This window comes from Dendrobates tinctorius, unplaced genomic scaffold, assembly GCF_039654945.1.
Source record: "Dendrobates tinctorius isolate UK_male_01 unplaced genomic scaffold, ASM3965494v1 ptg000011l, whole genome shotgun sequence".
In the NCBI taxonomy this organism is placed as follows: Eukaryota; Metazoa; Chordata; class Amphibia; order Anura; family Dendrobatidae; genus Dendrobates; species Dendrobates tinctorius.
In genome coordinates this window covers 1,637,249-1,663,575 of record NW_027361679.1, presented here as the reverse complement: position 1 = coordinate 1,663,575, position 26,327 = coordinate 1,637,249, and the positions used below count along the sequence as shown (strand labels likewise).

General features: G+C 45.9%; 1 protein-coding gene across 2 annotated transcripts in view; it reads left to right on the top strand.

The window, feature by feature from the left end:
- The window catches only part of BANK1 (B cell scaffold protein with ankyrin repeats 1), a 1,011,739-nt gene that overhangs the window by 456,858 nt on the left and 528,554 nt on the right, over nt 1-26,327 (top strand). The gene's annotated exons all lie outside the window — the stretch shown is intronic.

The following is a 26,327-nucleotide window of genomic DNA, read 5'->3' as shown; positions in this document are numbered from 1 at the left end:
TTTCTACAAAGAAAGTCATATAGGCTAAAAAACAGGAGTATTTGACCTTGGTTCACAAGGGAGATGTCTGAGACATCTCCTCGAAGAAAAGATAAAGTTCAGCAGAATTCATTTAACTCATTCAGTTCTTATCATTCCCCCCTTTGACATCTTCATTTTCCACAATCTGGAACACTGGATCCTGCAACAACAGCGGATAGTGGCTCGTTCACCAGGTACTATCCCAGGCCGACGGGTTGCCCAAGGGAGACAGGTCTTCTACCTTCTCCATCCCCCAGATACTGAAGCCACGTCCATCATTGCAAGAGTACGCTCCTTCATGCCAGAAATGAGATGTCAATCTAGGACTCAAAGGAATAATAGTTAAATTCTTGTTGTTTACAGTCAAACTTCCTTATCTATTTCTACATCTTTTCTTGCATACAGAGATACACCAAAAAACAAGTTTCAGTAACACATATATTATAAGGAGACAAACGGCAATACCTAATAAACTTAGTATAATCCCAGCTATCCAGCCTCCAATACCCTTAAACCAATTATCTGGATTAAGAAAGGAGAAAGTGTCTTACCACCAACTATCTTTAGTACGATCATTGTCTTTATCATACTGATCTCTAAGTCTCAGGACTTCAGAAGGAGACAAGCCTGTGTTTCTATTTGGAGTGTGTCTGACTGAAAAGAGTGCAAGAGGCAAGCACTCCACCCAGCTCTTTCCTGTGTCTGCCATGGCCTTTTGAATTTTCAGTTTGTGTCCCATTTAGTCTTTCCACTTTCCCACTACCTTGTGGCCTATATGGTGTATGAAATGTTTGCTGTACACCCGGGGCCTGCATGACTTCCCTCTTTATTTCTCCCGTGAAGTGTGCACCCCTATCTGTTTCTGTGGTTTCTGGGACACCATACCTGCAGATCAGTTCTTTCATCAGTTTGTCTGTAGTCATTTTAGCATTTGCATGTTTTACCGGATAGGCTTCCGGCCAACCAGAGAAGAGATCTACACATACTAGGATATTTGCATACACTCCTACCTTGGTAGCCGTATGTCGTCAATCTGCCGTCTCTGAAACGGGTAGAGAGGCCTAGGTGTCGCTTTCTTAGGGACTTTTACTGTTTTACCAGGGTTGTGCTGTGTACAGATGAGGCATGATTGTACAAGTTTCGCGGCTGCGTAACTGAAACCAGGAGCGATCCAGAAGGCATCTACCATGGCACACATGTGACTTTTTGAGGTGTGATTGGGGCCATGTGCTGCTTGCGCCATGATTGGGAACAGGGACTTTGGTGGGCACATTTTATCCTTATTCTCCCATACTCCATTTGAGTTCAGCTCAGCTCCCAGTCTCCCCCGGTGTACCTTCTCTGTTTGGGCAGCCTTTTGCTGGAGGGATTTCAGGACATCTAGACCCAATGTGGCTGGAATACGCTGACTCCCCGCCACCGTCCACTGCTCTCTCTAGGCCGCCTTGTGCTATTTTAGCAGCCTCGTTCGCCCTTCTATTGCCCTCTACCTCCACAGAGTCACCTTTGTGTGTGCTTTTACCTTGACAATGCCAACCTGGACTGGTAACATCAATGCCTCCATCAATTGTTTCACCAGCTCTGCATTTTTAATGGGCTTCGAATCTGTGAAAATATTAGCGACTTTACCTGCAGCGGCTCTACACGCTTCAGTGAGTGCCTTCAACTCTGCCTCCTGTGCCGACATGTGAGGAGAGAGTGGTTCCGCTCGGATTACCTCATGTGAGGATACTACTGCATATCCAGTGTAGAATCGTCCATCCTGGTGGTATCTGGGGCCATCTACAAAAAAGAAACTCAAAGTCTGCATTAGGAACAGGTTTTTCATGAATGTGTGCAAACCCAACTGTCTCCTGACTCATCAGTTCTATGCAGACATGTTCATGCGTCATGTCAATTGCTAATACGGTCACCAATTCCCCCTTTTCTGAATCCACAGGCAGGAGGGTGGCTGGATTCAGAACGTTACATCTTGTGAGGAGTGACATACTCAGGAATTAGTAGAGCACACTCAAGTCGGAGCTGTCTGGCCATAGACAGATGTTTTGGTTGAACTTGTAGGAGTATGGCATGGATGTCATGTGGGGAATAGATTGTCAAAAGAAACGTCAGTGTGATCTCACATGCCTTCCCTATTACGTCTCCACTTTTTTCCTTGTGCTCCAGCATACATGACAGGTCGTCTTATTGTCCTTGTTTGCTCAATTTCTTTAGCTACCTTAAGGAGGTCTATCGGATCTACATATCTCCATTCAGGTCTGGCTGTCTGTACTGCGTCTCGTAAGTCTTTGTTCATACCGTCAATGAATGCATTCACCAGTATTCTAACATCAAGTGGGTTTATGCAAATGTACCCCATGTCTGCCCATTTCAGCTGTAACCGTCCAAGGTACATCTCTACACTCTCTCCTTTTTGCTGTGTCACATTAGTCAGGAGTACAGACTGCTCTGATTGTTCCACTGCAGCCCATTGTCTTAGTGACTCACAGTACGTCTCCCCAGATCGTGCAGATTTATCATCCATGCCCCAAGCCTGATTCTTTGTCACATCTGTATGTGTCTTAATTATATGATCTAGTGCGTCACCTGCCTTTAAACTCACCAACCTCTCTAGATCTGCCCAGGTACACTTATATGTCTGCTGTACTTCCTTTATGTGTCTGTAAAACGGGAATGGTTGGTCTTCAGGGTCAGGCAGCTGCTTCAGCAAAGCTAGCTGGTCAGAGGGGCTCCAGGGATAATACACCTGTATCTTTCTTATTCTAGTCACACTTCTAGGTCCTGATGGGGTTGGTCGTCTGATGTCTACTGTCAGCTTACTCCTCAAGGGCCAATGTCCCCACTAGCCACTATCCACACTATTATGTCAGCTTCTTATGATCTTGTCTGGATAGGATTTAGTGCAATTCGCTTAGGTCAGTAGCACAGGTCACACAAGTAGCTATTCAGTCTGGGTTTGTCTGAGTCTGACCACAGTGTTTACAAGTCCATCTGTTTTGTCTGGGTCTCTGGTTACACTTTGTCAATGAAACATTCATAATACACCTTCCATACTGCTGCACATTCTCAAGCATCATTTATTCACTTGCTATTTTCTTCCCTTGTCTGTGCCTTTTTGTACATCCAAACATTCACACTCTGGTATTTTTGCCTTTTTCAATATTTGTCCCACTTGTTTTACTGCTTCCTTCCTTCTCTGTCTTTTGTAATTTGCCTAGCTGTACACAATTTGCTATACAAATCAATCACACAACTAGAAGCAGGTTCAAACACATTAATGACCAAGCAATCACTTACAATGACCAAACAATCACTTACAATTCCCTTCTAAATTAGGCACCATATCTTACTTTTAACTTCCAATCTTCAATTAAGTACTGTTGCTTTAAAATGCACAAATCTTTCAGTGCGTACCTTACGGATAGAATTACAGAGAATTTTGAGCACAGCTCACACTCAGCAGAGATAAGAGCGAAGGGAGAAGAAAAACTGCGCAGCGCCATCCTTCCTCCCTCCCGTCAGAATGCAGCGTCGTCCTTCACAGAATTCTGTAGTTCTTTAGACTTTTCAAAATCAATTTCTACAAAGAAACTCAAAATCACGGGATTTCACTGTAAGGGCAGATAACTGTATAATGAGATTAACCATGCCTTGCCCTTTTTCTGGCCAAATGCATTCAGGAAACTTTACAATGTAATGCCACATATAACACGAACTATATCATTACTCAATTCATTCAGTCTCAGATGTAGATTTGAAATATCTATAACGCATCTGTCCGGGATTCCACCACAACTAGAAAGGTCACAAATCTCTTGACACAAAAATGATGTGTGATGATTCATTCATACGTGCTCATTCACTGATTTTTTTTTTTTTTATACTCAATTACTCATCTCTCATCTTATTCAGAGGTTCTCATAGACATATATACAAGGATTCACACAGCCTGACTATCTTGCACTTTGGATTTGATTAATACTTTTTCCAGGTTCTTTGCTGCACTACTTCCATATCTATCCTCAATTATATCACATAACCGGTCTCCTTCTTCGGGTGTCTTTCCCTGACTGTTCCCCATTTTATCTTTTATTGTTATCCTGTTTTTCTTGTTTCTTTCCTGTTAATCCTCTCTTCCTTAGGTGGTGTATTGGGTAAGCTCAAGACTAGGCTCTACTATACCTCGTTACCTTCTTCCTAAGGTGCCAACAGGTTAAACGGGGTGTCTGTTCCTCCTTGTACTACGTGTCTCGTGTACTTATATGCTAGGTAGCATCCGAACAGTAACACTCCCACAACACACAGGATTGTAAACAAAGTATCCATTTATCGGGGTTCTTCAGTCATATCCTGTCACAGGCTCATTTCGTGGTCCTGTGCTCATTCGGTCACACTCTTATCTGTCACAAGGTTTATTCGTAAAGGGTGTTGATTTAAGCTTAGGCGGTGACCTCCCCGAAAGGACGCTGTCACATAACACAGTTAGGCAATATCACCACTCTTTGAATGAATACCTACTGTGCAGCTTATTTTTCTACTTTCCACAACCTTTCAAATCAAAGTAGCCATTCAAAAACCTCCCTGATTCCTAACACGGAATCTTCTATTGTGGAGAACTTGTCCGTCGGGGCTTTGCAGCATGAACTGTTCACCCAGCCTTATATTCCGTAATGTCAGACCTCTCCCATTTCGATTTGCATCAGCTCTTTTTCTAAAAATAGCTGTGCACAGACAGAACCTACAGTAACCTCTCATTCGAGCAGAAATTACATATGCGTGTCACACCCGATTTCCTCAGAGTTCTTATATGGACCTGATCTTACGGCCCCCTCCTCTACTAGATTCCCCTTTATACGGACCTTAGTTATAATGATAGATTATGAAGAGCAGAGAAGAGAAGAATTGATCTCTTACCTGGCCAGGTGTTTAGGTCTGCTGTTCACAATTTCATCAGTAACTGGAGTGGTCTGTAGATCGGGTAGTCTTGGAGAGGTGCCTATATCAGGTCCCTGTTTCGGGCGCTAGGAAACTGTCGGGATCCCTCAGATATCTCTTTCATCTGAAGGACCGATGTTCTTGGGTGTAAGGCACCATATGTCTCTAATTGATTGCTCCGTCGAGAAGAATAACACAGACATAAGCTGTATAATACAACTCGGGATGCCTGCCAAGACGCCTCTGGCTTATCAGTTAGGCTTCCATCTTTTATAGCAAAGAATTTAGACATTTACAGACATGCGCAGTATAAAATGATTTCACAACTTGTTTTCTACAAAGAAAGTCATATAGGCTAAAAAACAGGAGTATTTGACCTTGGTTCACAAGGGAGATGTCTGAGACATCTCCTCGAAGAAAAGATAAAGTTCAGCAGAATTCATTTAACTCATTCAGTTCTTATCAATACTGTGCTGGCGAGACTACCCAGGAGAAGCAAGTGTTTGAAGAGGGGAGTGTAGATGATGAGGTCCTTGACCCATCATGGCGTGAGGAACAGGAAGGTGGTGGGAGCAGTTCTGAGGAAGAGATTCCCCGAACGGCCAAAACAGGAGGGAGAGGGAGGGGGCAGACATGGTTGCCTGTAGCCTCCACTTCGGCACCCGTTAGGAGCATTCCTCTTCCAAAACCCAAAACGGGCACTCCCAGGACTTGCAGTGCGTGGTCCTTTTTTGACACAGTTGCAGATGACATTTGCTTTGTCAAATGCAAGCAGTGTAATCATAAAGTCAAAAGAGGGAAAAGTGTCAGCAACCTCAATACCACAAATATGTGGAAATGTGCGGAACAAGAACGTGGTGGAGTTACAAAGACACACTGAAGACGTAGGCCAACCTACAGCACCACCTACCACCTCTTCAGCTCGTGTTGTAGCCTCTTCCTCCAGCTCACACACAGCTGGTTCGGCTTTTTCACAGGATCGCCATGGAAGAACCTCTGGCACTGTTGTCCAGAGACCCAGTGACATTCCACCCACAGCACCACGTTCCCTGTCATCCTCACACTCCCAGGCCAGTCTACAGCCATCGGTAGCACAGGCATGAGTGAAAAGATGGCCATACTCGTCAAACCATCCCTGAGCACAGGCTCTGAATGCTGTCATTGCAAAACTACTGGCCACTGAAATGCTCTCATTCAGGCTGGTGGAGAATGACACCTTCTGTAACTTCATGGCATTGGCAGTCCCACAATACACCGTACCCAGCTGCTTTTATTTCAGCAGGCAAGCCATCCCTGCCCTGCAAAAGCATGTGGAGGGAAAAATTAAGCATGCGCTACTAAACGCCATCAGTAGCAAGGTCCACCTGACCGCCTCTGTGTGGACCAGTAACCATGGACAGGGACGATACCTTTCCCTCACTGCCCATTGGGTCAATGTTGTGGAGCCGGGTACAGATCTTGAGAGTGGCACTGTAAGTGTTCTGCCAACTCCAACGATTGCAGGAATCCAGTCTGTACACATTGAATCCTCCTCATACTCCAGTTCCTCTGAATCAGCGCTGTAGGAGCGGTCACGGTCTACCTCCACATGGACCCGTGAATGCTTACCCGACATGAGCACAGCCTTGGCCAAACGTCAACAGGCCGTACTGAAATTAATTTCTTTGGGGAATCGAAGCCACACAGCGCAGGAGCTCTGGAATGCCATCAAGCAGGAGAGCGACGTGTGGTTTGTGGCAGCGAATCTCCAGCCAGGCTTGGTAGTGTGTGACAATGGCCGAAATCTGATAGCAGCTCTGGGCCTAGGCAACCTCACTCACATCCCATGTCTGGCACATGTGCTGAACTTGGTCGTGCAGAGCTTTCTGAGGAACTATCCGGATCTTGATGTTCTGCTGCACAAGGTACGCATAGAGTGCACTCACTTGCAGTGTTTCAGCATGGCAAGATCGCGCATTGCAGCTCTGCAGCGCCGATTCCACCTTCCGGAACATCGCATCATATGTGACCTACCCACCAGGTGGAATTCAATGTTACATATGTTGGAGCGGTTGTGTGAGCAGCAGGCAGCAATAATGGAGTAACAGCTGCATCAGACGCAAACAAGTTGCACTGTGCACCGGTCACACTTCAGCACCACTGAGTGGGCCTCTATGAAGGACATCTGTCACGTTTTGCGTGCCTTCGATGATTCCACGCGGATGGCGAGTGCAGATGATGCCCTAGTCAGCATGACTGTCCCCCTTTTCTGCCTGCTTCAAAAAACACTGCAAGCACTAAGGAGGGAGGTTTTGGAAGAGGTGGAGGAAGAGGAGTCACAAATGCCATCTGCTTCTGGACAGTCTGCGCAACTTGGTTCCTCACAAAGGCCTAGGCAGGGGACACTTTGTGATGAGGATGAGGAGGAGTCAATGGAGGTGGAAGACATCTCTCCAGAGGAGGGAGGTACACAATGCTCTAGTAGTCAGTATGTAGAGCGAGGGTGGGGTGATGCAGAGCAGGCAGAGATGACGCCTCAAGCAGGGGACAGCATTTATTGGGTAGTTGGGAGTCTGCAGCACATGGTTGATTTCATGCTTCAGTGCCTGAGAAATGACCGCCGCATCGCCCACATTCTCAACACGGCTGATTATTGGGTGTACACCCTCCTAGATCCTCGCTACCGGGACAACTTACAAAGCCTCATAACACCGTTGAACCGGGAGCGTAAGATGCAGGAGTACCAAGACACACTGGTGCATTCCATCATGTTCTCCATTCCACCCGAGAGCAGTGCTGCTAGTGCTTTACAAAGCAGCTCTGTGCGTCGAGGCAGTGGAGGAAGCTCTGCACAAAGAGGGAGCAGAGGCAGTGCCTCAGCACAAGGCAAGACCAGTATGGCCCAAATGTGGCAAAGTTTTGTGTGCCAGCCACAAATGTCTACACCATCACAGACGGCTCCAGTCAGCAGGAGGCAACGTTTCCGTCAGATGGTGACAAACTACATGTCTTGCCCTCTCAGTGTACTCCAAGATGGCTCTTCCCCCTTCAAGTTTTGGGTCTCTAAGCTGGATACATGGCCAGAGCTTAGCCAGTATTCATTGGAGGTGCTGGCTTGCCCTGCTGCTAATGTATTATAGGAACGCGTCTTTAGTGCCGCAGGTGGTGTACTAACAGACCGTCGCATGCGACTATCCTCGATAACGTTGACCGGCTTAATTTTCTGAAAATGAACAAGGCCTGGATCTCGCCGGAATTTGCCAGTCCTCTTCCAGAATAAATAATTGGTTGGCAACAGTATCCAGGTCTCCTGTTGTGTTCATGTTTCTACCACCTGAACTGTAATCCCTGGGCTCCAACACCACCAGTTGTTGCTCAGAAGTGCCGTCTGTACAGAGAAAAACACATGCTCCAGTGTTAGTGGGGTTAAGTAACGCCAGCTGCTCCCCTGCTGTGTGTCCGGCAAAGTCTCCTGCTGCCTCCACATTCAAGCTACATCAGATATAAAACTTGCTCCAATTAGGCCTCAGCCTAAACCCTGATTGATCCTGGGCTCCAACACTGTCAGTTGCTGCTCAGAAGTGCCGTCTGCACAGAGAAAAACACTAGCTCCTGTGTTAGTAGGGTTCAGTAACGCCAGCTGCTCACCTGCTGCGTGTCCGGCAAAGTCTCCTGCTGCCTCCACATTCAAACTACATCAGATATAAAACTTGCTCCCAATAGTAGTGGGAATGTGGACAGAGCAGGGGACATTGCCGGACACACATCAATGGATCAACTGACGTTACAGAACACCAGTAACACAGGAACAAGTGTTGATTGTGCAAACGGCACTTCTGAGCAACTGGCGGTGTTGGAGGCCAGGGTAAATATTAGAGACAGAGTGGAGCCAGAGGCCTAATTGGAGCACGTTTAAAATCAGTAGTAGTCTACAACAGATATCAAACTTGATGAAATTAGGCCTCAGCCTACACCCTGATTGACCCTGGACTCCAACATCGCCAGTTGCTGCTCAGAAGTGCCGTCTGCACAGTCAACATATGCTCCAGTGTTATTGGGGTTCAGAAATGTCACCTGATCCCCAGCTGTGTGTCCGGCAATTTCTCCTGCTCTGTCCACACTCACACAATTACAGATTTTAAACTTGCTCCAAATAGGCCTCTGTCTCCACTCTGTTTGTAGTATTTTCCCTGGTTTCCAGCACCGCCAGTTGTTTCCCGGCATTGTCTTTGGCACAGGTACTCCCTCCTGCCCAGCCTGGTTCCAGCACGCCTGCTGTTTCCGGGTAGTGTCAATGTCACTTTGCCACCAATACGTTGTCCTGTCGTGTTGCGGTCAGGTTAGCCGAGTCTATGGTGCCTGCAGTTTATGGGCTTCCTATGTGGGCTGCGGGATCTGGCAACAAAGGCTGGTTCCGTAGTGCCAATAGGACAAGCACCCCGTATAGGACTGTGGGTTTCGGTAACTGCGGCCGGCTCGCAGCCTTGCAACTTTGTTTTTCATGGGTACCTTCTGCTACCCATCCGGGTTCCAGCACCGTCAGCTGGTTCTCAGCAGTGCCTTTGGCTTAGGTGCCTCCTTCTCGGTATCCGAATTCCAGCAACATCTGCTGGTCCTTAGTAGTGCTTTCTAGCACAGGTACCTCCTGCTTAGTAACCAGGTTCCAGCACCGTCAGCTGGTCCTCGGTAGTGCCATTTGCTCTTGTTCCTTCTGCTGCCCCTCCGGGTTCCAGCACCGTCAGCTGATCCTCGCTAGTTCCATTGGCTCTTGCAGCTTCTCCTACCCATCCGGGTTCCAGCACCGTCAGCTGGTTCGCGGCAGTCCCTTTGGCTTAGGTGCCTCCTTCTCGGTATCCGAGTTCCAGCAATATCTTCTGGTCCTTGGTAGTGCTTTCTAGCACAGGTACCTCCTGCTTAGTAACCGGGTTCCAGTACCATCAGCTGGTCCTCGGTAGTGCCATTGGCTCTTGTTCCTTCTGCTACCCATCCGGGTTCCAGTACCATCAGCTGTTTCTCGGCAGTTCCTCAGCCTTCTTGTACCTTCTGCTACATTTCCAAGTTCAAGCTTTTGAAAATGGTTTTTGGTTATCTCTCTGGATCTCCCTGACGACGACCCTGAAGACCATCCCGAAGAAGACGACGACGACCACGAAAAGGATGACACTGAAGATGACGACCCGGAAGACCAAAAAGATGACCCTGAAGAAGATGACCAATAGGACAAAGAACATGAAGACAACCACCAAGATACAGAACAACAAGAGACAGAAAACCAAGAAGCAGAAGACCAAGAAGCAGAAGACCAAGAAGCAGAAGAACAAAAAGCAGAAGAACATTAAGCATAAGACTAAATATCAGAGCAAAAGATATTATCTAAATTATAAGCAGAAGAAGACTAAGCAATGTATGGGGGTGAGTCCGTTCCTCCTCGTGGTGCCCCAGGAAAATGCCTGCTGCTGCAGGCCAAACTGAATGCCGACAAATCCTGTTGTAAATCTTTTGTGACAGGCAGAACGGAAGGTGTAATCTTCAAACTTTTATAGATAACAACTACAGGAATGCCTGTCACAAATAAGAATATGATGAAGAAAATAGGAAGAAGATGAAGAAGTAGAATATGAAGAATAATAGTTGAATAAGAAGAATATGAAGAATGTAAAAAAAAGAATAATAGGAAGATGGTGAAGAAGAAGAAGATGAATAAGGTGAAGAAGAAGTTGATGAAAAAGATGCTGCTGCTGCTGAGGATCATGAAGGAGAAAGTGTGGGAGAAGTAAAAAAGAAGGTGAAAAACATGGAAGTAGTGAAACATACATATCTGACAAAATATAAAAAGGGTCAACATAGTCAATATCTTTGTAACTCCGAACGTCTTTAAAAAAGAATTTTATTCCTGCTATTCCATTTGATTGGGCTAAACCTCTATGCCTTTAATGTCTCCTCCACCTCCCCCAATACATTCTACATTATTATTAGGTGTTTTTCTTCATGTAGAATTAACCTACAATGAAAGAAAGGGTTTATTTTTATTTCGATATTTCTGTCCCATTGACTTGCATTGGTTTCCGGTATCGGAATTGGCGATATCCAATACTTTTCGGGTATCGGTCCGATCCTATCCGATCTGATATTTCACGATATCGGATGGTATCGCTCAACACTAGTAATGACCCGATTTTCCACAGTAGAAGCATACATTTTCTCGGAAGCGATGTTCCTTGAGTGCGTCGACGGCATTCCTGCGAACCGCATCAATCTGCATAGTTTCAGACTCTGCCGGAGAAGACGACTTGTTTTCGATTTCCCCAGAGGAAGATGTGAGGAGAATATAGGGTTATTACGATTGGCCTCCGCCCACTTCTCTTGCCGACATTCCGTGAGACGTATATCTATCCGGATACAATGATTTATAAAGTCAGTCAGATTAACAGGTGATTCACCCAGAGCCAGTTCATCTTTAATAGTAGCAGACAAACCCCTCTTGAACACTGCATATTTTGCTGAGTCACACCATGTAGTGTCCAGCACCCACCTCCGAAATTCCATAGCATATTCCACCACAGGACGCTTTCCTTGACGAAGTCTTAATAATGCAGTTTCTGCCATGACATTTCGGTTAGGATCATCGAACATCTGACACATAGCAGCAATAAAGTCATTCAGAGAATTCAAGCATGCATCATTGGTTTCAATTAGAGGATTTGCCCAGGCTAAGGCCTTGTTTGTCAGCAGCATTATCATTATCCCATTCAGTTGTGAACTGAGCCGCACATGCAGAAAAATACAGCTGACACTGATTCAGAAACCCACGAAATTTCTCTCTTTCTCCACCAAAAATGAATGGTGGGAATTTGGGAAAAACCAGACCTGGAGCTGGAGTTGGAGCTGGGACTAGAACCGCAGCTGTGGCTGTAGTCTCCACATTTGAGAGGCGATCGGTTATAGCCTGGATAGAATTATCAGCCACATTTGCATTATGATTAGTTTGAGCCTCTAGTGCCCCCAGCTTAGTCTTAATTGCTTGCAGCTCCCCGTGCAGTCCTGTGACAAATGAGCACCGCTTTTTCACCCATGTCTCCATCATATCTGACCCAGTGAGCTCCATTTTTGGGGCTTGTGTATTCTGTTATAAGTTTATACTAGAGTTCTATGAAGCCCAATGACGTGGGTCAGAAATGAAGACAAAACATGGTATATCACAGTTCAAGATGTACAGTATATATCTATTGAAGAAATATGCACTTCAGCTGACAGATGCAAAGCAGGCAATAAGACAGTCTCAGTAGTATGCACAAGTAGTAGTACAGACCGAGGGTGCGAATACCAGTCCAGCAATGCGAAATCCAGGGCCCAGAGCCCGGGCCGGCTCATAATGGAGGGCAGACCGTAGCAGAGGTGGGAGCATAGCAGGTATAGCAGCAAGTCCTTCCGTGGTATGTAGATCCGGAGACAAGTGGGGTATCCCGAAGAGTAGAAGAGGCAAGCAGGTTGCTAGTCCTTACAGCTGGGCAGCAAGTAAAGAATAAGATACACAAGCAATGCATAGTGTGCAGAGTTCCCTTATGTATACAGCAAACAGGAAACAAGGAGTCTCAGACTGGAAACAAGATGGCCCCCATGAAGCCAGCAACTCCATTTTGGTTAAGGGCAGAATCCATCAGAAGTAAGGGCAAGAGCAGACAAAACAGATATGCAGTCCCAGTCCTTACACATGGCACCTGCCTGTGCGAAGACAGTCTGGAAATTTGAGATAGTGTTATCTTTTCTGCATCCTCCTCTGCTTCCACCTCTTGCTCTGGGATCACCACCTCGTCACGCAGACTATTCAAAGTGTGCTCTAGACTGGACTAGAATAGTGATGCTGATGATGGCATCGTCAGTGTTAAACATCTCAGTAGCCATTTCAAAACTGTGCAGGAGGGTGCAGAGGTCCTTCATCTGTGCTCAATCTACATGTGTGATTTGACTATTGGCATGTGTGACTGCGATCTCCAAGTCATATTAATTTAAACATTGCCTGATTGCAGTGAGCCCTAGCTGTGCAGTATGAAGGTGGGGGGATTCTCTCTACACTGTTGGATCTCATGTCCCATTAAGTGAGAGGTTGAAGGCGCAGGTCGTGGCCCTATAGGAAGTGGAGGAGCCAGAAGCAGAAAGAAATGTTAGATACAGAGGTTTGTCCCGCATGCCTTGGGGATTCCAAGACTTGTGGAGCAGACCCTTGACCTCTTGCCCCTACCACCTCGAGAGTCAATCAGTGCCCAGTTAGCAAGGTATTACACCCCTGCCCATGTCTGCATGTCCAGGTGTCAGTACTCAAATGCACATTGGAAGACAGACTTTTTCAGGGAACAAGTGATGTTGTTGGCAACATGCTGGTGTAGCGCAGGCCTAGCTTTCTTAGAGAAGTAGTGGTGATGTGTCGACTGTTACTGAGGACTGTGACAGCCATTAACTTTTGGGAAACTGTCTGTTTCCACCAGGAAGAAAGGTAGCATTTCCATGGCCAACAGATGGGATATGGTGGAATTCAAGCTCCTAGCTTTGACATGTGTAGGAGGGAACATTCCTTAACTTGACCACAACAGTGAGATTGAGGGCTTGTTGCTGTGCTGAGAGAGGATGGAGTAGGGTGAAAAGACAAACTGCTGGACTGTGAGTGAGGAGCAGACAGAAATGTTTTAGTGAATTGAGAAAGATGTGTTGTGCTCTGTGAAACAAAAGAGCAGGCATGTCCACTTCCATAAAAGTTGATAGGCACTCACTCACCCCGACTGTAGGGGGTAAACATGTTGAGTTTCTGTGGCCAGAAACCTGTGTGAGAGCACTTTGCATGATGACAGAGGAGGAAGAAGCAGCAGATATGGTTGTTAGGACATCTGGTGGTTGGCAAGGCTTGCTAGTCCGCATTTTAGTACAGTGAGATTCCCAGACTAAGGCATGTTGATAGCGCAATTTTTGCTTCTACTGAGTATTTTTTTGCAAATTCGGCAGATAACATGAGCTGGGTGATCCTTTGTGGTCTCAAAAAAGGCCCAGGCTAGGCAATCCTTGCCACCCCTACGAACTGCAGACTCATGACCGGTGCTGGCCACAGTTGTGGCTGAGGATTCATTGCTTGTCGTGATTGCATTACCCCGTGTCTGTGCGACAATCCACAACGTAGCCTCTTCATCTTCCTCCTCCTCTTCTGCTGTTCTACTCAGTTCGGTGCCTCTGGGTTCACACCAAGTGGGATCTACAACCTCATCTTCATTAGAGATGAGCGAATATGTTCGAAAACTAATCGCCAAACATAAATTCAGCACGAAAATGGCACATTCGGATTCGTATTCGGAAACACAAGCAAATTTTTATAAAATCAGGAAAAATCAGTAATATTTGGTAAAAAGTGCGGGAAATATTAGCTTTGCCACTAAAGTATTTTAAGCACTTTGGCTAGGATAGTGGAAGTGTATGATGCGCATGGGGAACATGTTTGATGAGGGGAAGGGGTGGGTTGAGCCCATAGGAGCTGTCAGCATAGCTCATGCAAACTAAAAAAATTAAAAAAAACTCTGTTACAAATAGCTTGTTCTTCAAAAATGCAAGCCCTCATATGTCTATGTTGATGAAAAATGAATAAGATTATATCTCTTGGAAGAAAAGGAAACAAAAAATCCCTGTTCATTAAAGGATTAATAAATAAATCAATGTTGCTTTGTCTAAGGAATTAATCACTATAATATTAAAATGGATACTGTTTTATTACAATGACAAAAGTTTATTCTAGAATATTTGGACAGGTGACTGTGAGCATGTGTAGGAGGAAGATTCACTGCAGTCAACTGAAGATAACCTATATCTCATACACTCTAGCTGTCTCTGACTCACAGCAATTGTTCAGCACTTTGAAAAATGATAGCCAGCAGTGTGAGAAGCCTCTTTCCTCAGCACTCCTGGTATCTCCAGTATTTGATCAGGAAGACAGGGTGGAGAGCAGTGTGAGCGGACTCTTCTTAAGGCCCCGTCACACTAAGCGATCTCGCTAGTGAGATCTCTGATTTTGTGACACATCAGCTATCTCGCCAGCGAGATCGCGGTGTGTGACGGGGATCAGCGACCGGCCCCTCTGCCGGTTATCGCTGATTGTGCTCGAGCGGCTTGGGCTGTTTTTCGATCGCTGCGTGTGGCAGCGAGAGACCAGCGATCAGCGACGCTGGACGCTGGTTGCTAATATAAACGTCGGGTATCCAGGAGCCGTGGCTCCTAGATACCCGACGATTACCTTGGAAACCAGCGGGTATGCTGGTTTCCAAGGTAAATAGCGGGTATCCAGGAGTTGCGCGTCTCCTGGATACCCGACGTTTACATTAGAAACCAGCATCCAGCGTCGCTGGTCCTGATAGCTGGGGCTGTCTATATGACAGCTCACCAGCGATCAGCCTAACGATGTCCCAGCAATCCCATCATGTCGGATCGTTGGTGGGATCACTGGGACATCATTTAGTGAGACGGGGCCTTTACCTCCGCACCTCCTGGTATCTACAATATTAGATAAACAGAGTGCAAAGCAGAGTGAGCAGCCACTTCTTACTTTCGCAACCAATACAAAATCCCAATGGCAAAGGTCATAATCAATAGTCTTTGACAGCAGATAATCCAAACCACCAAATTGGCATTAAACTCCATTAAGCTTATAAACATGCAAGAAGAACAGCCTCCAGAAGAAGCCCACGTGAAATGCGCATCGGGGTTGAGCGTGTGATAGACCTGACAGCTATGGGTAAGCAGTAACTTTGGGGTTATGACCTATGGACTGATTTGCAAGGGATTATTTAGTTGTTCACACCTCACTGAGGGATCACCATGCCTATGCTAATTAGTTCCTATGGGGCCTCTTAAATAAAAATGCACTGGCTAACTATATATTAAGACTTTCTGCTGTCAGTGACGCCGCACTTATGTTGCACCCTAGTCTCTATATTTGACACTCTGTCAAATTGATGGTTGTAAGTAATTGTTTACTTCTAATTATATGTTTTGTGACTATTAATAAAATAATGAGCTGATTTTTTCTGTTGATATAGACTCCTTTTCTTCTTACTTTTGCAACCCTTAGTATCTCCTGTATTATATTAGACAGACATGGTGGACAACAGTGTAAACATCCTCTTCTTACCTCCACACTGTTAGTATCTTCAATATTAGATCAGATAGACATGGTAGACAGCAGTGTGAGAGGCGTCTTCTGACATCAGCAATCCTGGGATCTCCAGTATTAGATGAGAAAAACAGGGCAGACAGCAGTGTGGGTGGTTTCTTCTTTCCTCAGTACCACTGGAATCTCAAGTATGAGATCAGAAAGGCAGTGGACAGCAGTATGAGTCGCCTCCTATTATTTCAGCACCCTAGTATCTCCAATATTATATAAGATAGACCATGTAGACATCAGTGTGAGCAGGCTCTTCTTACCTCAGCACTGTTAGTATCTTCAATATTAGATCAGATTGACAGGGTGGAGAGCAATGTGAGTGGCCTCTACTTACCTTACACTCCTAGGATCTCTAGTATTAGATGAGAAAAACAGGGCAGACAGCAGTGTGAGTGGCCTCTTCTTACGTCAGTACTTCTGGAATCTCCAGTATGAGATCAGAAAGACAGCGGACAGCCATATGAGTGGCCTCCTATTATCTCAGCACCCTAGTATCTCCAATCTATATATATAAAAATTAGTGTATGTGTGTATCAAGCCACACCCACTCCACATAACCCCACCCACTCCACATAGCCACACTCACTCCACACCCAATGAGTGTATGTTTGTGTGTATGTGTGAGTGTGTCAAGCCACGCCCACTCCAAATAGCCCCAACCACTCCACATAGCCACGCTCACTCCACACGCAAAGCCCCGTATAAGCATATATGTGTGTGTATCAAGCCATGCCCACTCCACATTGCCACACTCAATCCACACGCAAAGCCCCATATAAGCACTGGATTATGACATGGAGGATATGTATGATGGGTATATGGGCACGGAACTATGGGATGGAGGATGTGTGATAGGTATATGGGCACTGGACTAAGAGATGAAGGATATGTATGATGGGTATATGGGCACTGGACTATGGGATGGTGGATAATCAATATAATTTGTTATAACTAGCCACAGTTAGTTGCTATGCCCGGGCAACGCCGGGCTCTTCAGCTAGTATTATATAAGATAGACCATGTAGAGAGAGCAGTGTGAGCAGCCTCATCTTACCTCAGCATCTGGTATCTCCAGTATTAGATCAGAATATCCACTGGGAACACATTTTGCTACACATGAAGGGAGTGGATGGAACCTCTTTCTGCACATGCTCACAGACTCTTATTCTACTGTATTAACATTCTAGGATAGGTTTCTGTCAGTGTATTAAGGCGGCAGCCATTTTCATTCTATAGTGATTAGTTACGAGACAAAACTAGTGTCAGTTTCTGATTTAAATATAATTATTAATTTATATATAATTGCACGTTAGTTATTTAGTTTCCTTTTCCTGAAGAACCCCTTTAAGAGTTGATGTTTAAATCCCTAACTTAGATTTTCTAAAAGCTCATGTGTACATCTAAATGTCATAAATAAGATCACAGCTCTCGTAAATGAACTTTAGAGCATATTTCTGCCACATTTCTTTCTCTTCTCCTTTTCCATAATCCCATTGTCTTTTTTCTCTCACACTGGTATAAATTATAAGCTTTCCACCCCCTTCATTCGTGATTATAAGCTTCTCATAATTAATTACGTACATTAGAAATTAGTGAACACAGGAAAACAACTTAAAAGAGGTATAGATGGAAAACAGAAAAATAATGTTGTATTAGTGTATAAAAAACCCATACTGTTTGTGAGCGAGCAAGACGCCCGATGCATGTTAAATCATCTTCCCTGCTATTTTCCCCAATCATCTCCGGTCTTGGTTGTCGGAACATTTGCTTTACAGTTATTATATGTACGCAGAGTAATGTGTAAACAAAAGAATAAATTTTGCCACTCCAATAACACTGTGCATTATAGTCTATTCATAGAGGATAAATCTTAACACTCCAATAACTGGATTCTTTATATTCTCCATATAAATATGCAACTAGTCCATATCTAATATTCACGTTAGGTTTGCTTTTTATGCGCAAACCTTTCCTTATCTAGAACAGGAAGTTGAAACTTCAAGGCCAATTTATCCCAGTCATAATTTATTCCAGGTCACAGGAGCGAAATAGAAGGAAGCATGAGTTTACATTCACAATATTGCAACAATTACTGTGACTATTGACTATTCCAGGAAAATTCCTGAAATACAGCTATTCTTAATCTGTCAAGCTGTGATCAGCCTAGGACTTCTAAGTGTTTCTGGTCTGATTGCTTCTCTTTAATTAACATTCTTTGAATTATTGATCACACATAGAGATGCTACCTGCCTGGAAATAACATTGTACATAGATGTAGAAGTCTATTTTCTTATTACTGTGAAATAATGATAATATAGATGCACGTTGCCTTCTCATAATCAAATAATTCAGATTATGTGGTGCTATAAAATTCATCTCAGTTGTTTTAGATCATGATCATCAAGCCTATATAAAGAGTAGGATGAGCGTATACCATATTTTTCACTTTATAAGACACTCCGGATTATAAGACGCACCCCAAATTTTGAGGAGAAAAATAGGAAGGGAGTGGTGGCTGCGATGAAGCGGGGTCTCAGGGTTGCTGCTGGAGGAGGCAGGAGTGAAACGTTGCTGCTGGGAAGAGGGGGTGTTTTGATATGCGGCGCACCGCTGAGGGTGTCCGATGCTGCCGCTGTGCTATGTACAGAGAGTTGCCAGGTGTTGCTGCCACCAAGCTCTGTCCCTGGTACTGCCGGGTGCTGCTGCCCGCTATGTCCCCCAGTGCTTGTCACCGCACTCTGTCCCTGGTGCTGCCGGGTGCTGTGGCCCGCTCTGTCCCCGGTGCTTGCCGCCGCCGCGCTCTGTCCCTGGTGCTTCCGGGTGCTGCTGCCGCGCTCTATCCCCTGGTGCTTGCTGCCCGCAAGGAATCCATCACACAGGCAAGCATGGATGGAAAGGCAGAGCCCCCCACGCAGCAGGGGACAGAGCACGGTGGCAGAGGCAAGAACCGGGGGACAGAGCACGGCGGCAAGCACCGGACACCCGCAGTGGCAGCACAGATAAGGCATATCCGCATTGTAAGATGCACCCTTATTTTCCCCCAAATTTGGGGGAAAAAAAGTGTGTCTTACAAAGTGAAAAATATGGTATGTTCGGAAACTAGTCGCCAAATCCGAATTTGCCATATTGGTATCTAATTTGTGCCGAATGTATGTTTGATGCTTGTTTCCGAACACATTAGCTCATCTCTACTACCTTTGACTCTAATGGCATTAGGCTATGTTCAGAAAATATTGCAAATTCAAGATTCGCTGGTGATCGTAATCCAAACCAAATATTTAACAATGTGTTCATCTCTAATAAAGAGGACTATTGCTAGTCCATTATTTTCAGCATTGCCCCATGCTCCCACTTTGGGAAATGTTGAAATTTCAATGTTCAAATTCAGGATATTGCAACTTTGTGATTCATAACAAAGGGCATACCTTTTTTTTTTACTATTTACATTATAGGATCTTTGACATACATTTCTATAATAAATTCATCAAATTATGTATGTTCAGGTCTCAATCCCCCTCTTCTAAAAAAAATTGAACAAGTTGCAAGTTAAAATGAAATAACAACGGACAATGGTCAGTGCTGGTGTTGGTTTATGTTCCTTTTTTTCTTTCACCTTGAGGTTGTATAGATTCATGAAATGTCTTTTCCTTAAGCACATTTCAAAGTCATTGCACAGTAGTTCACTGATTAGTTAAATGAGGAAAGTGGAAAAAGTTGTCACTTCTCTGTCAGATGTTTGTTACTACTTGTTCTCTTTAACCCTTTGGAAAATTTTAACAAAATAGGAAGAACTTAAAGGAGATTAAATGTCTTGGGACCCAATTTAGATATTCAGGTAAATAACAGATGGAAATATAAATGTCCACCATTTGCTAGAAAAATATTATTTTTTCATTGCATATCAATTTATTATATGCATGACACAGTAAAGCATATTTTTTTTTGTATTGGGTGGTCTGAAATCCATGTTAGCTTTCATTGTAAATGCCTATCTATTTAATGCCATAATTTGAACTATTTTCTAATATACTTCAATTAAAAAATTCCCTATTGTTCCCGAACTACATTATCTGCTTTGATTTTCTCTTCCTACTTCCTTTTTGATTACAATTCGTTTGAGAATCCCAGTGGATGCTGGGATAGTCAAACAAAGCTTCATCAGGGGGCAGAGGTTGCAGTCACCACTGCCATAGCTCCCCCCCCCATGAAATAAAACATAATCAGTAACTTTTGTTTCAGGGACTGGACTATTCCCTACGTAATGTTAATCGTGCCATGGGGAAAATGGCAGCGCGATCTCTCGCCAGATCAGATCAGCAGTAATAAACCGGCAGCAGAGCGTGCTTTCAGTCGCATTGAAAGAATACTTTGTAGAACAGCGATAGGGAAGGATGTGGAATTTTCAATTCAAGTACAATATAAAATAGCTTAGATAATGGCATTAACCCCTTATCTCCTAAGCCTGTTTTCACCTTCCTGACCAGGCCAAATTTTACAATTCTGACCAGTGTCACTTTATGACTTTATGAGATAAATCTGGAACACTTCAACATATCACAGTGATTCTGAGACTTTGTGATTCTGAGACTGTTTTTTCATGACTAGTCAAACTTCATGATAGTGGTAAACTGATCTATATGATTTTCATTGATTCATGAAAATATTGAAAATTTGACAAACATTTTGAAAAGTTCGCAATTTTCAAACTTTGAATTTTTATGCCCTTTATACTATACAACAAAGTTAATAAATCAAATATACCATGTATACGTTAGCATGATTTTTTAAACATTTTTTAGGGTATGAAGTTAGAAGGGTTAAAAGTTTTTTCAGCAATTTTTAATTTTTCCAACAAAAGTTACAAAACCAATTTTTTTAAGAGCCCACATTCCATTTGAAGCGATTTTGAGGGGCCTATGTGTTAGGTATCGGGTTCCTGCCACTGCACAGCAGGAATCCAGAGCCTTGCACCCAGCGGTCTCCCATTCTTCTTCAGCCGCAGTGGAACCTGCTCAGCAGATTCATCAGTCCTGGCGCTCTGCTCAGGCCAACTCCGTGGGTTTGCTTGCTGCTGCCACCTCTGGCACAGCTATAACAATACATGCTGCTCAGCAGCGAGATTCTCCAGGGACTAAGTCCTCATGTTGGGCCACTGAGCATGCCCATGGAGTGATCTCCCATTGGAGATCGAGGGTCACGTACTCAGGTCCTGCTCGTGTTTGGATTGGCCCATCCGAGAAGCCAGGAAGGTCCCGGATGCCCGTGGCTATAAAAAGTTTGCATGGCTGCTTGCCCATGCGCTAGTATAGACTGTATTTACAGACTAAGTGGAGTGAGTGATGTATGCACGTATGAATGTCTCTGGTGAATGACTCATTAAGAAACCCCTACCCTTGGTACGCATGTGTTGTGCAGCCTAGTCTGCTAGAACCCAGGCTTAGGCGTCGGTAGGTCAGAGGTTGAGTCAGGCATCTGGCCTCACCAGGACTCGGCACACCTCACTGCATGTGCTCCATAGCCAGCGTCTATAGCGGCGCTCACGGCAGCGACGCAGCGCGTTCAGTGGGCATAGAATGACTCTAATCCCATGTCCTTGGGGTAGAGTCCTTACCACCTCGGTTGTAGTCTATCTGGATGATATTCTCATCTACTCACCAGATATTGACTCCCACCGGAGAGATGTTTGCAAAGTTTTCGATCGCCTGCGGGCAAACTCCCTCTATGCCAATTTGGAGAAGTGTGTGTTTGAGCAGGATTCCTTGCCTTTCCTGGGCTATATCATCTCCGCCCAGGGGTTGGCCATGGATCCTGACAAGCTACAGGCGGGGATGGATTGGCAGGAACCTCATTCTCTCAAAGCGGTGCAGCGCTTTATGGGGTTCATAAATTACCATCGCCAATTCATCCCCCATTTCTCAACTTTGGTAGCGCCCTTGGTAGCCCTCACCAAGAAGGGTGCAAACCCCAAACTGTGGTCGGAAACTGTCTCCAAGGCCTTCGCCCCGATGTAGATAAGCTCTTCATTCTGGAAGTGGATGCCTCTTCCGTCGGTGCTTGAGCGGTCCTGTTTCAAAAGGACACGCAAGGTCGGAAGCACCCATGCTTCTTTTTCTCCAAGACCTTCACACCAGCAGAGAGGAATTATGCCATCGGGCACAGGAAGTTGTTAGCGATGAAGTTGGCCTTCTTGGAGTGGAGACACCTCCTGGAGGGGGCTCGCCATCCTTTCCAGGTGTTCACCGACCACAAAAACTTGGTGTATTTACAAACAGCCCAGCGGCTAAATTCTCGCCAGGCCAGATGGTCTTTGTTCTTTTCCCGGTTCCACTTCACCCTCCATTTTCTCTCCGGGTAGAAGAACGTCCGGGCCGATGCTCTCTCCCGCTCCATGGTGTCATCGGAGGAAGAGGAGGAGGAGCCTTGGCTGATCGTCCTATCCGAGTGCCTGAGGACTGTGGCTCCGGTTGCCCTTGAGTCAGTACCTCTGGGCAAGACATTTGTCCCTGCCCGTCTGCGACCGGAGGTCCTCTCTTGGGCTCATTCGTCCAGGGTGGGTGGACATTTCGGGATAAAACGGACCTCTGAGCTTCTGGCGTGGACGTACTGGTGGCTGCATATGGCCCGAGACATCAGGGACTATATTAATGCGTGCGTCTCTTGCGCCCAGAATAGGTCCTCTCGGCAGCGGCCCGCTGGGCTTCTTTATCCTCTTCCAGTAGCGGACAGGCCCTGGGAGATGGTCGGTATGGATTTTGTGGTGGGGCTACCCAAGTCCAGTGGCAGCACGGTCATTTGGGTTGTCACCGACCATTTCTCTAAGATGGTGCACCTGGTACCTCTCTCCCAGTTACCTTCTGCGCGGGGCCTGGCAGTGTTGTTCATTAAGCACGTTTTCCGCCTGCATGGCATGCCGGACAAGATTGTCAGTGTTCCCTGCTCAGCATTGAGCTGAATCTCTCCTCGGCCTATCATCCCGAGACGAACGGGTTGGTAGAGAGAGCCAACCAGACCCTGATTACATCTTCGACATTTTGTCTCGGCCAGGCAGGACGACTGGGCATCCTTGCTGCCGTGGGCAGAGTTCGCGTTGAACAATGCTGTGGCTGACAGACCCCATTCCTCCTAAATTACGGCCAGCATCTGCGCATCCCTGTGCCCATGCCCATGTCATCCACCGACTCCAGGGTGGCAGACTGGGCGGCGGAGGCACGCGACATTTGAGATCGCACCCAGGATGCTACCGGGCTTCCAAGGAGAGAATGAGGACCTCCGCTGATGCACACCGGCGCCCTGCTCCGACTTTTGCCCCTGGCGACTTGGTGTGGCTCTCCGCCTGAAACATCAGGCTGCGGGTAGAGTCCGCTAAGTTCGCACCGCGCTACAAGGTCCTCGAGCAGATCAGCTCTGTGGTCTACCATCTGGCCCTTCCACCACACTTGGCTATCTCTGATACATTCCACGTGTCCCTCCTTAAGCCTGTTCACTTGTCCCAGTTCTCCGAGTCATCTGCCGGGACATCAGACTTGTCTTTGGATGAGTTTGAGGTCAATGCCATCGTGGGATGCAAAGTGATGTGGGGCAAAAAGTTTTATTTGGTGGATTGGAAGGGTCATGGTCCAGAAGCTCAGACCTTGGAGCCAGTGGAGAACATCCACGCTCCTCATTGTGGCGTTTGAGCGTAGTGAGGCTCAGAGGGGAGGGGGCCCTAGGGGGGGTAATGTTAGGCGTCAGGTTCCTGCCACTGCACAGCAGGAATCCAGAGCCTTGCACCCAGGGGTCTCCCATTCTTCTTCAGCCGCAGTGGAACCTGCTCAGCAGATTCATCGGTCCCGGTGCTCTGCTCAGGCCAACTCCGTGGGTTTGCTTGCTGCTGCCAACTCTGGCACAGCTATGACAATGCATGCTGCTCAGCAGCGAGATTCTCCAGGGACTAAGTCCTCATGTCGGGCCACTGAGCAAGCCCGTGGAGTGATCTCCCATTGGAGATCGAGGGTCACATGCTCAGGTCCTGCTCGTGTTTGGATTGGCCCGTCCGAGAAGCCAGGAAGGTCCTGGACGCCCGTGGCTATAAAAGGTTCGCATGGCCACTCACCCATGCGCTAGTATAGACTGTATTTACAGACTATGTGGAGTGAGTGATGTATGCACATATGAATGTCTCTGGTGAATGACTCATTAAGAAACCCCTACCCTTCGTACGCATGTGTTGTGCAGCCTAGCCTGCTAGCGCCCAGGCTTAGGCGTAGGTAGGTCTGAGGTTGAGTCAGGCATCTGGCCTCACCAGGGACTCGGCATGCCTCAGTGCACGTGCTCCATAGCCAGCGTCTATAGCGGCGCTTGCGGCAGCGACGCCGTGCGTTCAGTGTGCCTAGAAGGACTCTAACCCCGTGTCCTTGGGATAGAGTTCTGTGGCCGTACACTGTGCACTCTTTTGGCCGAGCTCTGTGAGTTAACAGGCTCCGGCATCTACTTTCAGTGGTGGTGCGGCTCTGTGCAGTAACAGAGTTCGCCCTGTTCACATTGGGTGACGTAACCCAAGTGTGACTGGTTTCACACCGCTTAACTCTTCTGCTATTACTTAGCAGCAGTGTACCACCTCTGCACGGTGGACCCCGGGCTGCAAACGCACCTACTATTATTTTATAATTTGGTGCGTTCCGCCAGCCCTAAGACTATGTGGAAGTAAATACACAAAAGTGAGACCATTTTTAGAACTGCACCCCTCAAAGTGCTCAAAATCACTTTTAATAAGTGTATAAACCCTTATGGGCTTTGCAGGAATTAAAGCAATGTGAAGGTAAAAAATTAACATTTGGCTTTTTCTCACAAAAATATTGCTTTAGCCCCAAATATTTCATTTTTAAAATGGTAACAAGAGACATTGGACTGTACAATTTGTTGTGTGGTTTCTCCTGAGTACACAGATACCCCATATGTGGAGTAAAACTATTGCTTAGTTGCACATTAAGGCTTGGAAGGCAAGGAGCACAACACTTAAATGAATACATAGTGGACTCCATGTCGCATTTGCAGAGCCCATGATTTGCCTAAACAGTGGGGACCCCTCACAAGTGACCCCATAGTCATGGTGTGGTGAGCACCTTCAACCCTTTTGCATCTCATAATTTTATAACATTGAGTTGTAAAAACAAAAAAAACAAACAATTTTTTTCCCTCAAATATGTTGCTTTGGCCCAAAATGTTTAATTTTTGTAAGGGTAACAGGAGAAAGTGGATGATTCAATTTGATGTGCAATTTCTCTTGAGTACACAGTGTAAGATAGTGCTCACTGACTGTATTGGTGGGACACTGACTTGGCAGTGGGATTAAGTCACACAGGAACAGTTTAACATTCCATTTAAACAGTCTATACGGTTTATTTAGACAGCATAAACTGCGTAAAGTATAGTCCATTTCCTTACATCAACAGAACCTGTTATGACCACCAGTCTGTTCCAATAGCAGAAATACCAGTCTGTCTTTCATAAAACCACCTTGTCCTAGGTTACCTTCCAGGTGCTCTGCTGCGGAGGCAGGGCATGTTACTCAGGATAGCCATCTGCTTTAATGGGACTTCCTTATTCGACAGTAAGACCAACTGCTGAGTCTCTGGTGTCTAGTACACACTACACGCTTCTACTGCCTTTCTAAAGGCCTCATGCACAGCCTCGCTGGCACACGCTTCTGGCATGTCTTCGGGTACCTCTATCACGCACTTGAAGAGCGAAGTCTCATTCTCTTCATGGACGGTTGGCTCTTGCTTTGCCTCGGACAATCCCACCAAGTCATCTGCCACAACCGAGTGATTGTCTTGTTCGGCTCTTAGCGCATACTCTCCCTGAGCTTTACACTCTTCAAGACCCCTCACCAAGATGGGCATGTGCAGCTCCGCCTCATTACTACTCTGGCACTGCCGCTGTAAGTCTAAGACCACCAACTCCTTCTCTTGTAGAAGTCCTCCAAATTCTTCTCTGAGCACCTCCATATCTTCCAATATGGCCTTGCTCACGGTTTGACACTTTGACAGGTGACCTCTGTGCTCAGAGACTTCCTTCTCCAGCTCATCCACTCTGTGCTCAGCCGCTTGAGTTCTACCTGTTACTTCATCAGCAGGCTCAGCTTTCTCTTGGGTCTTCTTCTCCATTACCTTCGACTGCTTCCAGGGTTTCTGCTGGGCTCTCTGAAGAATCACTGTTC